Here is a 15,235-nt window from a genome sequence, read left to right on the forward strand (position 1 = left end):
GAAAAGTTACGTGCACCCCCAATGTTCATTGAAGCACTATTTACAATAACCAAGACATGGAAGCAACCTAAATGTCCATCAACAGATGAATGGATAAAGAAGATGTGGTACATGTATGCAATGGAATACTACTCAGCCATAAAAATGAATGAAATAATACCATTTGCAGCAACATGGATAGACATAGAGATTATCGTACTAAGTGAAATAAGTCAGACTGAGAAAGACAAATATCATATGATATCACTTATATGTGGAATCTAAAAAAATGATACAAATGAACTTATTTACAAAACAGAAACAGACTCACAGACATAGAAAACAACCTTATGGTTACCAAAGGGGAAAAGTTGGGGGAGGGGGATACATTAGGAGTGTGGGATTAACATACACACACTACTATAAATAAAATAGATAATCAAAAAGGACCTACTGTATAGGACAGGGAACTCTACTCAATATTCTGTAATAACCTACAGGGGAAAAAATGCGAAAAATTTATATGTAAATTATATCTGAAAAAGGATATATGTAAATTATAACAATCACTTTGCTGTATACTTGAAACTAACACAACATTGTAAATCAACTATACTCCAATTTAAAAATGTTTTTAAAAAAGAAAACTTATACATTTGTTTATGAAGGCATGCTGAGGGTATTCAGGAGAAGCAAGTCCACAGCCAGATTTTGCAATAAAGACACAACCCCAAAGCAGGGAGTGAGAAGTCAAGGGGAAAAATAAAAATGGGAAAATTCAGGACTTTTCCTTGGAACGGGATGCAGTTACACAGGGCTACCTCTACTCAGGTGGGGAAGCTGTGATGTGTGGTTGGCTTTACTGGGGTTAAGAATCCCACCCAAATTCTCGTCTGCTCTGTGCGTCTCTTTTACAAGCTCATCTGGAGGGATTTGGATGATATGCTATATTATTTATGCAGTCATAATTGTTAAGTTGTCACGTTTACAAGGGGATTGACAAGAATGGTATACATATGTTAGTGCCCTGAATGGAACATCAAGGTTTCAGGTTAGAAAGAAGTTAGTCAGCACTGTAAAGCAACTTTACTCCAATAAAAATTAAAAAAAAAAAAATCTTGGTCCAGGGACTGATTCAGAATTGGTTACTTTGGTGGGGTGGTCAAGGAAGCTTTACAGACCTCAGCAAGAGGATGCTGCAAGAGGGGAGGACAGCCGGGTCCAAAGAGAAGGTAAGGGGTTCCAAGACCTTCTGACTCATTTCCTTTGACAAATTGTATGTGCGCTCTTGGGACATTGGGCCAGGCACTGGGAATGCAATGGGGATCAAAATATATGTGTGCTCACCACCTTGCTCCCCATGGAACTTACTTACTAATCAGGAAGACAAACATTAATTTATATAAATCATATATAGGTCAAAATTAAAACTACAGTAAGTGATATGAAACCCTGGGGATCTAGACGGCTCATACATTATAGCCATGTCCTCACTATCTGAATCTGAATTGTTGAAAGATACAGAGGATTCAGGCAGATGGAGGCTGATAAAAAAGCTGGCCTGGAGTATGGGGTTAGGTGTGTAACAACAATGGGCTGTCTTGCTACAGCTGCCCTGAGGTTTGAGATGCAGAAAAGACACCCTTACCCAGCATCACTTCACTGAACAGATGTGGGAAGGAAACATGGCCCCAGAAGACCTGCACCAGCGATTATCAGACACCAAGCAGACAAGTCACCCCACTCCCTGAGGCCAGGCTCGCTTCTGGGAAATTCCTCCTCTTGGATTACAGGGAGGGGAATAGTATTCCTCTCCTACATTCCCTGGGCTTTTGTTTTCTTTTTTTTAATAAATTTATTATTTTTTTTTTGGCTGTGTTGGGTGTTCGTTTCTGTGCGAGGGCTTTCTCCAGTTGCGGCGAGCGGGGGCCACTCTTCATCGCGGTGCGCGGGCCTCTCACTAACGCGTCCTCTCTTGTTGCGGAGCACAGGCTCCAGACGCGCAGGCTCAGTAGTTGTGGCTCACGGGCCTAGTTGCTCCGCGGCATGTGGGATCTTCCCAGACCAGGGCTCGAACTCAAACCCGTGTTCCCTGCATTGGCAGGCAGATTCCTAACCACTGCGCCACCAGGGAAGCCCCGGGTTTTTGTTTTCTTAACCTATTGGGCCTAGCCATTAAGTCAATGGTCAGCCAGGGTCGTGGGGCTCAGAAGGACTGAGAACTCTGAGCCGTCCAGCTCTGACCTTCATTAGCCCAGAATTCAGCACCAACCTCTGCTTCTCTGGGTATCTTCCTGGGCATCTCTAGGGCACTTCAGACTTTGCCCCCAGAAGGACCTGCAGTGGATCTTAAGAACGTACTAACAAAACTAACTCATAGACCATTCTGTACCCCTTTTGTGTTCTATTTTCCATCTGAAATTGTACCAGCAATAACCAGACATATCAGCCCTTGTGGGTGAAGCCATGGTTAGGGTGTTAGAAGCACAAAGCCCCAGCCACAGCTTATGCAGTCAGCACAGATAGAGCCAAATCCAGACCTTGTGCTGTGGACGGACCCCTAAGAGCTTATGAATAAGCCTGGGCTGACCACAAGCCCAAGAATAATGGTTCGCTCCCTCGTCCCTCAATGAGCTTCTACATAACGGCCTCTCCTAGGCCACATTCGGACGATTTAACCTAGAAGCCTTCACCCTGGACCTCCCTACAGCATACCTGGTGCTTGGTTGTATTTTGAACTTCTGACTTACAGACTTGGCAGAAAAGCCATGTAAATGCTAAAAATAACTGTTCTGTCCATAAGACTCTTCAAAGTATAAACTGGAAAGGCTCTCTTTTTCTTATAATCGATTTTTTTAAGAGCTCCATCTGCTCTTGAGGCTGCAACATATAATAGCGCTAAACCCAGCACCCCTCATCTGTGTACTGGTGAATCAGCACACAGTGTAGTTGTGGTGTGAACTGCACATAATGTGAACTATACACAGTATAGTAGTGTAAATTCTAAGACAGTATGCACTAATACACAGAGTAGTAGCGTGCATGGTAAGCCATGTGCACAGCAGTGACATCACATGAGCTACACACCACGTAGTAGAAGGAACTGTCACACATGTAGGAATATGAAATACCACACACAGTGTAGCAGGGTAAACTATGACACAAGGTCTTACTGTGCAGGTCATATGATCTTTGAAACTTTGATGAATCTAAAATTATTCCAAAACAAAAGCTTATGCTCAGGAAAGCTTTCAAGAAGTTCCACTGTCTTCAAACCTCCTCCTATTCCGGCAGCCTGTTACGAGAACACTTATAACCTAATATTGCAAGATAATGATTGTAATTTAACTTGAAATTTGATTCTGAGCTTCCTTATTGAAAAATGTGAGACAAGCAATTACAGAATTCTTGGAATTAGAAAGAAGGAAACTTACTAGTTCCTTAGCACAAGAAAAATTTTTCCCAGAAAAACTGTCTCAAGTAAGACTCTGTAAACTGTAAATGGGACACCAAGTGCTATGGAGGGAAACATCCTCAGAAACAAGAGCAATAACTTTCAAAAGGTTCTTGAAGGGATCTTTCATAGAATCTGGAGGTAAAGCTGCACAGTGATTCAGGGAAAGCAATTCCCAAAGGCTAAACAAGCTAATGTTAGGTGTGTAGGGTCCTGGAGGTCCAGCCAGATACAACGACAGAAGACAGAGTGCCTGGGAAGGTAGATGGAATGCATGCTCTATATACCCATCCCCCAGATAGGTCTTCCTTCAGGTGGACTTCTGTTTGGAGCTGGGAAGCAGAGAGCTCAAAGTAGACTCTGATGTGGCCTGGAATACAAACGTTCTGAGCAGCTGGTTGGAGACATCTCACTTGAGATAATATATAGTTATCCAATGAAGAGACAGGGTTACAAGATTGTGTACAAGAAGGAGAAACCTTTTGAGTAAGCCAGTTCTGGGAGAGAATGGTTTCACACTAACTAATTGATAAGGCAGTAGGCAAGTTACTTAGCCCCTTTCTACGGGCATGGTAATAACTAACTTGCTGAGTTATAGTGAGCACCTAGAAATTTACCTGGTCAATAATGATAACTGATGATAATAGTAATACTAATACTAATAATAAAAGTAATAATAACAATAATAATGAATAGAGTTCTTATGTGATGCTCACATGCACATACTAAGCCCTTTAGAGAGATCATTGCCTAAAATCATTTTTACAACAACCCAATATTGTTAATATTATCTCATTTCTTCAGATGAAGAAACAGAGACCCAGAAAATTAAAACCACTTACCCAAGGACACAAAAGTTAATACTTGTCAGAGCCAAGTCTGAATTTATATCCTAGCTTCAACACCTTCTAGCTACATGACCTTGGGTAAGTTACTAAAATTATGAGTGTCTCAGTTTTTCTATCTGTGAAATGGGATAATAACAATACCTCCTTCATAGGGCTGTTGTGGAATTATACCAAATAATAGATGGAACATGTTTAGCACAGTGCTTAGCATACTGTAAGTCCTCAGTGAATGGCAGGCTTTTTATTATGTAAAAGTCAGATGACAAGGAGTCAAGGCTGACACTTCGTGAAAACAGAGGCAAGCACCTAAGCAGAACTTTCACTTGGATCCAAAGCTACCTGAATTTTGACTTGGAGGCAAATTGAAGTAAAACTAGACTTTTCCTTAGGAAGCAGCAATATATCTGATGTAGCATCTGAACAGCATATAATATAGTCTCCAAAGTTTTATGAATCATAACCACCATCACCAATGAACATGTTTTAGCCCTAAACAAATGTACAGCATCAATCAAAGAACTTAGGCACTAGAAAAATGTACAATACCCTTTAGGCTCTAGAAAGCATCCCTCATTTGCAAGGTTAATATAACCCTTGAAGGTTCCATTTCTCTTTAAATATTACAGGAATGCTCATGACCCTTTTCATTATTTCTGCCATATAGCCTGTAACATGTTTTAATATTTTAAACTTTCTCTAAGTTGAATCACTTTTTTACTAATTCAGGCTCTATTAAGCCACTAAAAATGAACGCTATCTATAATGAATATCTGCTTATGTGACCATGACCTTAAGAAAATCAAGACAACACTAAAATATATTATGATTTTTAAGAAGAATGTAGTAGCAGGTTTACATTTTTAAGAGACTGTTAAACTAGGCACTGAAATGGATTTGAAATACAAATACCATTGGAATCTCTTCTATACTTCCCTTCAAGTGATTAGCTTTGACCTCTACTGGCACAGAGAAAACATGACCTCCCAGAGCAAATCACTTCATCTTTGTACCTCAGATTCACCCACCCATGAGACTGAAATTGCACCATCTCAACGTAATAACATTTGTGCTTCATACGTTAACACAATGAAATTCTTTTGCCTCACACTTAAAGGCAAATATTTTGCCTCATACTTGTTATTGTACACACTTTTTTAAAATGGGACTGTTTTATTAGTTTTCAGGAAAATGTAAATCAAAACCACAATGCAAAATTACTATACACCCAACAGAGCGGCTAAATTTTTTAAAAGCAGACAATATTAAATGTTAGTAAAATATGGGGAAAAATGAATTGTCACAACTGCCACAGTAAAGTAAGTTTGCACAAATACCCTGGATAAAATGTTTGGCAGTATCCACCAAGCTAAAGTTTATAGTATGACCCAGAAATTCCATTCCTAGTTAAAAAGCCAACAAAATTTGCTGTATATGTTTACAAAAATGAAAACAACCTAAGTATCCCTCAATGGAAGAGAACATAATTAAACTGAGGTGTAGTCAAACCAAGCAGCATAGCAGTGAGAGTAAAACAATTACATATAGTAGTGTTGATGCATCTCACAGACATAATAATGAGGGAAAGTGACCAAACACAGATGGGTTCCTACTCTTTGATTCCACTTATCTAAATTTCACACTTTCCATATGTATGTTATAATTCAATTACACCTTCTAAAATTACAAAGAATATTCCTGCCTCTGATTCTGAGACTGCACATTCATTGCCCTATTTCAGAGAGTTCTGACCCTAATAATTTTATATAAATATATTATTTCATTTGCTTCTATATGATACAAATTGAGTCACAAATTAAGTGAATTTAAGGCAAGGGGTACTGGATGAAATCTGTAAATAAAACAATGAAAGCCTTTCTCTAAATTATATATATATATATATATACTTTTTTTGGTATTGGTATCTCCAGTCTTTCTTTGGACAGAATTCCACTCTTCTCGAATTTAAAGTATGTTCAATTATAAAAGAAACATTTATCTAAAATACTTAAGTCTCTATTACTAAAAAATAGTAAGTTAGTGCAGAGATGGCAAATACCCCCTCACAGACCACCACCCTCCCTGGAATGCTCTTGGCAGAGAGAATGAATCAGCCACATACGCTACTCCATTCTACTGAGCTTGACAGCTCAGCCTTCTACTCAAACAGCACTTAGGGAAGACACAAGGTATAGAGCAAGGCTGACAGGAAATGCGGAGATTTTCCCTTTTTCATCACCTACTTTCACCTCCTGCTTGTTTGACCCACCCTGTCTTTATGCTCCATAGTGGCCTCCTGTTCTGCTGCTTCCTCGGGACAAGTCCTATCCATTAGGGCAGTGAAAAGATTCAGAGTGCCGTCCAAGTCTCATCGCCAGAGTGGACCACGCAATAGAACACGGACGTGCTACGACATTGCTTATTCCCTCCACAGGCTCCACTCAAGGTCAACAGGAGAAGCGAAATGTCAGCTATACAAAGGGGCTCTCTCCAGAACTCAGCACCCAAAGTCCTTTACATCAACTCGAATTCTTCCCCTTTCCCTGGTTGTGAGAAGGTCCTTTCAAACTCTCCCTCAGGGGAAATCTAACAAGAACACATGGCCCTACTTCTAATTACTCTTTACTTCACTGGCAGACATTTTTTCTCATTATAGTGCAATTATCATCAACTGATATCTCTTTTTTTTTTGGCTTTACGCGGGCCTCTCACTGTTGTGGACTCTCCCGTTGCGGAGCACAGGCTCCGGATGCGCAGGCTCAGCGGACATGGCTCACGGGCCCAGCCGCTCTGCGGCATGTGGGATCCTCCCGGACCGGGGCACGAACCCGCGTCCCCTACATTGACAGGCGGACTCTCAACCACTGCGCCACCAGGGAAGCCCCAGCTGATATCTCTTAAAACCAAGGCAACCAACGGGGGCTTTGGCCAAGCCCTTCCACTCACTTTGGTCATTCTTTCTGTGCTCTCAGCTCCTCTCACCTGTATGATTAATAAAAGTATGCAAACTATTCTATTGTCAGCTTATTTTACTCTTCTCCCTCCGTGAGGTCTAACCTGAACATTTTCTACAAAAAAATTCCCAAATGTATCTCCTTGATGCTTTCCCCCTTCCTATTTATTACCATCCCTCTGCACAAGACATCCCACCCACCACAGAGAGCTGGTACTACTAAGAGGCTGCTGTCACCTGACACTGCTCACTGCCCACATCCAAAAACCTTTGGCCCCGTGATGCTTCAGTTCCTGCTTCCTTTCCATGCTTCACCTCTTCACTGCTGCCAGCTTGTCTGGCTACAAACTCACCCATCAGATCATCAAATCGGATTTTGCTCCTGTAGTGCCAGCCATGCTGCTCTTCTGAAACAATGTGCATTTGCCCAAAGGACTATGCAGAGGTCCGGTTTGTAGGGACAATGTTTATAGTTAAATAACATATAGAAAAAGAAATGCTGCAAGAGTGAGCAAAGATACCTAGTTTTTAAGCAAGAGATCACTTGGGAAATATTTGTTAAATAGGAACAGGAGAAATTGTCTGTAACGTAACTGCTGAGCTAAAAGATAATGGATACCATCTCGTCAAAGGAGTGGCATTAATATATACGGTCGGAGTTTTACTCTCCAAACAGTATAGGATAGTTTATCATGATTATTAGTTAGGACGTTCATTTTTGCACTGGTAACAGAGACCCAAGTAAACTGTGGTTTAAGCTAGAGGACCAAACATCATAAACTAGATAGATGTTTATTTCTCTCTCACATAATCCCATCTGGTGTCGCAGTTCCATTCTGCCAGGTCTTCAGAGGCCTGGACACTTTCGATTTTGCTGCCAAATATTTCTCATACCATCATTAAGGTGTGACCTTTGTCTCTGGTCCAAGACAGCTTCCTTTCCTTGTCTACAAAACAGACAAGTATAAGGGGAAAAGGGAAGGAGGTGCCAAGTTCCTTCCATTCAAGGGCACACCTGGAAATGACACCCATCACCCTTGCTCACATCCCACTGGCTAGAAAGGAATCACATGGTCACACCTAGCTACGAGTTAGAATTGAAAACGCAGTCTCTATTTTGGACTACAAATCTGGGCATCTATTGTTACAGAAGAGGTGAACAGATTTGGGGAAGAACTAGCAGTCTATGCCATAGCATTGTTTAAAATAGTCATTTAGCACTAAGATAGACTTTGTGTAAATAATTATTGAAGCTGGATCACATACCCAGAGATTCATTATACTACTTTATTTATGTTTGAAAATTTCATAGTTAGGAGTCCTAAAAAATTAATTGCACCAGCATATATGATGGGATTTTGTTGGTATTTAAGAAATAGGATTTGGCAAGGTTCAATAAGCAAACAGAGGCTTAAAAGCGCTTGCTCATAGTTTCCCCTCTCTTGCTGCACTTGGAGACTAGGGAATGAAGCTGAGCTAGGCTGCTGGTGGGTGAGAGTCCACACAGAGGAGAACGGGGGTGCCTCAGCTGATAGCTTGCCACCTACCAGACGTGTGAGTGAAGCTGTCCTAGCTGGTCCAGCTGCGATCCACAATGCTAGCCAGCCACAGCCCCGTGACAGACAGCAGCCAAAGCTGAGCTGCCCTAGATATCATCACTGGGCAGAAAGGGATGTGGGCTTTACTGGGCTTTGCAGGGCTCCAGAGGAGCTGGACTACCTGTGTGGTACTGTCTGGCCTTCATCTGAGTCAACCGTTAACACAAAAGCAGAAACAAACAGAAAAAACACTGACCTGATAATTCTTTGAAATTGCTCAATGAAATTTCTCAATCTCTGTATCATGCTGGTGGCTCCAGGGTGGACACAAATACCCAGAGTGAGGATTCTGTTTCTAAGAGACAATTTTTTTTTTTTTTTTCTGGTGAAAAGGGTTTATTCAAGAAGAGGTTACATGAAGAAGGACAAACAGGACAATGGAACAAGCAAAGTTTCAGAGAGGACATTACTGGCTCAATCCCACTGGGAAAGTCCGGAGACAGTGTAAGTAACCCTTAGATTTGTCCTGATCAGGACACAGGAGCTGGAGCATTTAGCCTCCGTCAATTTTAAAGACTATCCCCAGGGCGTGTACATTCCCAGGCATCTCCCGACTCCTTATTCACAGACTGAGGGTAGTCCACTTGCCCGTGAAGATTTAAATATGATTGTCTCAAACTATCACAATCTTATAGTGGGAAATAAAGTACCCTTCAACTGTAAGAGACAATTTTTGATTCAGGCTATTCCAAGCACTGCCCTTCTCATCCCACTTGTGCTGTAGGGGCTGCCAGGGGCCAGCACACACACCCACTGTTCCCACCAGTTCTTCTTCCAAACTCCAGAGAAGGAAGGTGGGTGCTCTCTGATTATTTCTTTTAAAGAACATCGTGCACAACTTAATAAATCTAGAATTTGATTTTGTCATTATTCCTTTCTTCGTGAAAATTTTTAACTCATCCCTAACCTGACGCCCCTGGCTAACACATGGCACCTGCCCTCTAGCAAATGAGACAGTATTGAGGACTCTAAAGGGTTTACCAGAACAGCGCTTCTCAGAGAAGACTCATTAGCCCTGAGGGCTGATGAAAACTCTCCCACTCATATGCTCTGGAGCCTTAGAAACTTGAGGCAACTGAGGTTCATCTCCTTTATTTACGCAGTGAAGATAATAAGTCCTCTAAAACCAGCCTTAGTGAAGTAGGCATCAAAACATAAGTGAAAGTGATCGCTATTCATAAGTAAAGGGTTTTTTTCCAGTTCTTTCTCCTCCTTAAGTTTAATGTTTGTAAGGATTTAGGGACAGTTTGTTTTCTTAAGTTCTATAAGTTTCCCCTGACCTCATGATGCTGGCGATAAGAGGAGGGTTGCATTCAGAGCTTCATACTGCGTCTTCTGACTCTGCATCCACCCACAGTTATAAGACCTCCACTTCCCCTTATTGGATATGGTATCCTTATAAACTCCTGGAAGTTCTCAGAGGTGTTTCCTGAACAATCATCATTTTAGTCCTTTCAGACACTAGGTGACTTTTACCATGGTTATTCTTGCTGCTCCCCTCTCTGGTAATCTCCCAGGTCTCCGAGGCTCACAAAGCCATCACCACAATTAAGGTCACCTCTCTAGGAGAACTGCAATGGCCCAAGACATATATGGAAGATGCTGCTAATTTACAAGTTCTTCTCTTGCCTTTGGTTATAATCAGCTCAGCTATTTTTCTGTTTGGAATTCATCCCCATTTTTTTCCTTTTAACCTAGTACATGTTATTATCACAACACATCAGTCTTAGCTGACAGTGCTGTCAGCTGTCACCTCCATTATGAAGGGGAGACGGGCTCTCACCACCTTCGTGTTACATTCAGCTTGTGGGTGTTGGCGCTGGGCTTCTAGTGTCCCCACTTAGTGAGGCTTTGATGAGCTTGCTCTTCTGACTCTTATTTGTAGCCCTTTATTCAGAACACTCAGACGTGAGTCCGTGACACTGGGCTGGGAGAGAACTTGAGAAAAGGATATTACACCCCAAATCTCCTTCCTCTCTGATTCTAACGCATGATTCTTGAATCAAGCTACTGCTTCTCATGTCTTCCTTCCTTCATCATAACTCTACATAGGAGGTGCTTCTGCCCTTCGTGCAAATAGTCTCACCCCGTCACTCCTCTGTGCCCAGGCACTTAGGAATTCAAGGAATGACACAGCTCTGGCCAAATCTGAAATAGCCACGACACTTCTTTTTGAGCTCCTGTCCCTATAAGTGACAATCTCTTCTCACAACCTTATATGAAAAATGAAATACCACGGATTAATGAGCTAGTTCAACTATTCAGTTTACTTTAGTTTGCCATTTGCCAATATTTGTGGATTGCTACTGTATACAGAGAGAACATCATTGGGATTTGGTGCAGGTACAATGTGAACTCTGAACTGGAGAAATGTCACCATATAATCATCTTTCATGGAAGAGAAAACAAGACCATTATAATTGTCTGTATGTTCTCCTTTCTCATTGAATTTCTTGTTCCTTTTCTTCTTGGTTCTCTGTCTTATTTCTGGATCTTAATAAATTCAAAAGAGATTGTTTACTACTTAACATTTCTTTGTTTTATACCTTGAGCTAAATACCAAGGAAAAAAACATTTCCAGTCAATCAAACATACCAAGTCTTCGCTATAAAAAGAGAGAAGAATATTCAGAACGTTCCAGACATAAAACTATTCCGATTTTTAATCCTGTTTTACAGAAATTAGAGACTTGGCTCTAAATTGAGCTGGATATGGCCTACTTCACCTAACTCACTTACCATTAACAATGGGAAAGAGTTTTAAAACTCCCCAATACCTGTCAGCTCCTGTTATTAATAAGAAAAGCATTTCCATAATCCCTCACCCCAAGGGCAGTTTCATTACAGTTTCAAAGTTAGTATAGAGAATTCTGCTTGAGATGTAATAACTTTTTAAGAAAATCTGATTTTAAAAGAAATGGAAACTAAGTATAACATTATGTTTGTGAGCTATTCATTTTTTAAAGGAAAATTCAAAGGGATGGAAGTATGCTCATCTCATGAATTTGTACTAAAAATTGTAACTGCTTCGTTAAAGAGATATGGAATAGCAGGCGGCCAGGAAGTAGTCTTTATTAAATGGAAAATCTCTTGACCCTGAGTCACCAGCTTTTCAGTTTTCCTTTAGAGAAGGAAAGGGTTAATTCATATTCTTTCCATTTTTCCATGAAAGAGAGGCTCTAGGTTCTGAATTGCTGAGCTCAGTGCCAGGGTTGCACAAAATAAAGACGGATCATATTACAAATCCTTTCATCAGCATCTCAAAGGGCTTATACCCATTCAAATACCACTGTACCCTTCCTGAGTAAATAAGTATGCAGTATGGTGTGAGAATAAGAAATTAAGTCTCCCTGCAAGTGCCTTTTCCCATTTGTTTCACTTTGTCTTAATTTCTTTGCAATCCATTCAGTACCACAAATTTAAGATAAAGGAGGCTGGACAGTCGGGTATTTAGCAGCTTTGGACATGTCACTCCAAGTAGAGAAGGCTTCCTGATACGTCAGCCAAAGGAAAGCATGGCAGAGCCCCTGGGAGCAGCTTCGAGGACTGTCCCCCCTGAGACTCTTTGACCACAGATTTGGTACTCAGATGACATGTATTTCTCTCCTAGCACTTTGACCTAAATAAATCTTCATCCTTTGAAGGGAGGGACTGAGCACAGGAAATGGGGCAAAATCAATCTGAACCAAAGCTGATGATGCAGGGGATTTTCGGTAATGAGATTATATTGGCAAGAGCTAGTTCCCAAGGAGAGATCTGAGTTAGGGAAATATTCCTGAAAATAAGGCCAACTCCTTAAGTGACCGTGAAAAAGGATAACAGATATTTGGAGATACAAGTTACAATATTTTTTTAATATTTGTGTTTTATACTCATAACCCTGTATTCAAAACCAGAAAGAATCGCAAGGCCAACTTTTATTCTAAATCTAATAGCTGTATGCAGCCATATGCACTGTGAATCTTAGTCCTATAGTTATTTCCCTATCTTTAAGTCCCCTCAAACATTTATGTTAACCTTCACTATTATGTTCTTATTTGCCTTGAATGATTACAGAATGAGGGAAGATGGCAAAAACCTAAAGAGAGAACACAAACGAAAGAATATGTTAAAGGAGTTGGGGCCATGAAGAGCAATAAGACACTGTCCCTGTTCTTAAAGAATTTACAGACTAATGAGAGAAAACCAGAAACAGAGAAACATATCATTTCACCATAATATGGCAAGTGCGATGCAAAGATATACCCTGGATGTAATGTGGGTTCAGGATTGGGGTATCAGTAATGACAGTGAGATCTGCTGTGTTCCCATCTGCTTCTCCTTAACTTTGCAGCAGCCTTAAAATATAGCAGTCTCACTACCGAGATAGCTGTGAAACACAGCAGCCTAGTGGACACTGGAGGGGGCAGAATGTGTTTGAAACACTGCAAAAGGCCCATCCCCAGAGAATTGTCACTATTTGTCCTCTCTGGCAGCTCTCTATAAAAGTCCCATTCACAGGATTTATCTTCAGGTGACATCACTCAGAGGGAAAATTCCTAATCCCAGGGCATTTGTCAAAAGCAGCAACTGTTTAACCTCACAGATGCCTGAGCTAGGGATATAGTTTAGGAAATAAGAGGCTTCCCAAAAAACTTAAGAGGAAATTCTAGGGAATGAAATGTCTATAGAAGGTTTTGAAAAGTTCTAACATATTCCTGGGGATCTAGAAGGCCATGTACACGCCAATAAAGAACCGAGAAGACCATAAGCTCTCATTCCTGGCTAACCTTAAGGCTCTTTGCAAGTAGTAAGTGAAAAATAAGGTGGAGCTGTAAATTGCCAAAGTGCTGAAGGCATGCCACAACAACCTAACGAGTGGGAGGTGGACTGCTCAAGGCATTTAAGGAAATCTCTGTCCAATCATGATTTGCCCCCTAGGCTGACTGAGCAAAGACTTTAGTGACCACACGCAACAAAGGATACAGACATTACACAACTACTTCAGAAAACTCATTAAACAAACAACAACTAACAAAAACAACAAACTCTAGGTAGGGGGAATACCTGATTTCCAAAAGTGCCACTAAGAAGAGAACTCAACAAAATATACAGAAAAACCACAATTAAAGTGAAGTACTAGAAAATATCTATTTGACAGAATAGAAGATAATGGAGCTAAAATGCAAATACACTGTAAAACACTGAAAAGTACTGCCATAACTTGAACAACTGAATTTTCTCTAATTGTGCAATTATCTAAGAATTTATAGTTTTAAAGGAAATTTTACACCTTATAATGCTTTAATAAAGTTCCACCTTGCAGCAATGGAGTTTTCAAAAAAAAAAGAAGATAATGGCAAAATAGAAAAATAAAACACAAATGATATAGAAAAGAAATAACAAAATGGCAGATGTAAACACTACCTTAACAGTAACTACATTAAATTGAAATAGAATAAGTAATCAAAAGGCAGGGTGTGGCAGAATGAATGCAAAACATGATCCAACTATTGACTTTCTATAAGGGATACACTTGAGATTAAAAGACACAAATAGGTTGAAAGTGCAAGAATAGCATGTAAACAGTAGTCAAAAGAGAGTCAAATGACTATGTTAATATCAGACAAAACAGATTTTAAGATAAAAATTATTTCTAGAGACAAAGAAGGACAGTTCATAATGATAAAATTATCAATCCAGCAGGAAGCTATAATCATTATAAACATCAAATTTTTGTTCCTTCTTCAAAATCATGTATGAAGTAAAAGATGTACACATAAACCTCAAGTGTATACTAAGAGTGGAATAATATAAAAATATTCACATAGAGAAAAATATGATTTAATAAGTGCTATTGGTGGAGGGTAGGAAGATTGGGTTACTGTATGAGCATGAATCCAAGTATTCAGGGATTCTAAGAGCATAGTCACGCCTTTAGCTAGAGATTTGGTGTATTTACCCTTGAAAAGATGAAGAAACACACAAACACACAAACATGCACACACACAGACATGACTAGCTCAGAGTCCACATTCTTCCTTTATGCCTATCAAGAGTCTATAGAAATATAAAACTTTCCAAACTTCAGGCAAGCTCAGGCCCTTGTTCCCTGCAGATGTTGTTCAGCTGTGCTGTGCTGACCTTCAGAAGAAAAGTCTAGAAGGAGGTCAATGGAAAGCAACATTAGGAAACCATGTCATATCGTTGTTTTTTTTTTTAATCCCAATATCACTTAATCTATTTTTCACCTGCTACTTCTTGGTTTTTCTTTCAAATCTTTACTGGAGTATAATTGCTTTAAAATGGTGTGTTAATTTCTGCTTTATAACAAAGTGAATCAGCTATACATATACATATATCCTCATATCTCCTCCCTCTTGCGTCTCCCTCCCACCCACCCTATCCCACCTGTCTATGTGGTCACA

The sequence above is a fragment of the Delphinapterus leucas genome, chromosome 5 (assembly GCF_059928025.1).
Source record: "Delphinapterus leucas isolate spDelLeu-1000000601 "Yukka" chromosome 5, BTC_Dleu_Yukka2, whole genome shotgun sequence".
Lineage (NCBI taxonomy): Eukaryota > Metazoa > Chordata > Mammalia > Artiodactyla > Monodontidae > Delphinapterus > Delphinapterus leucas.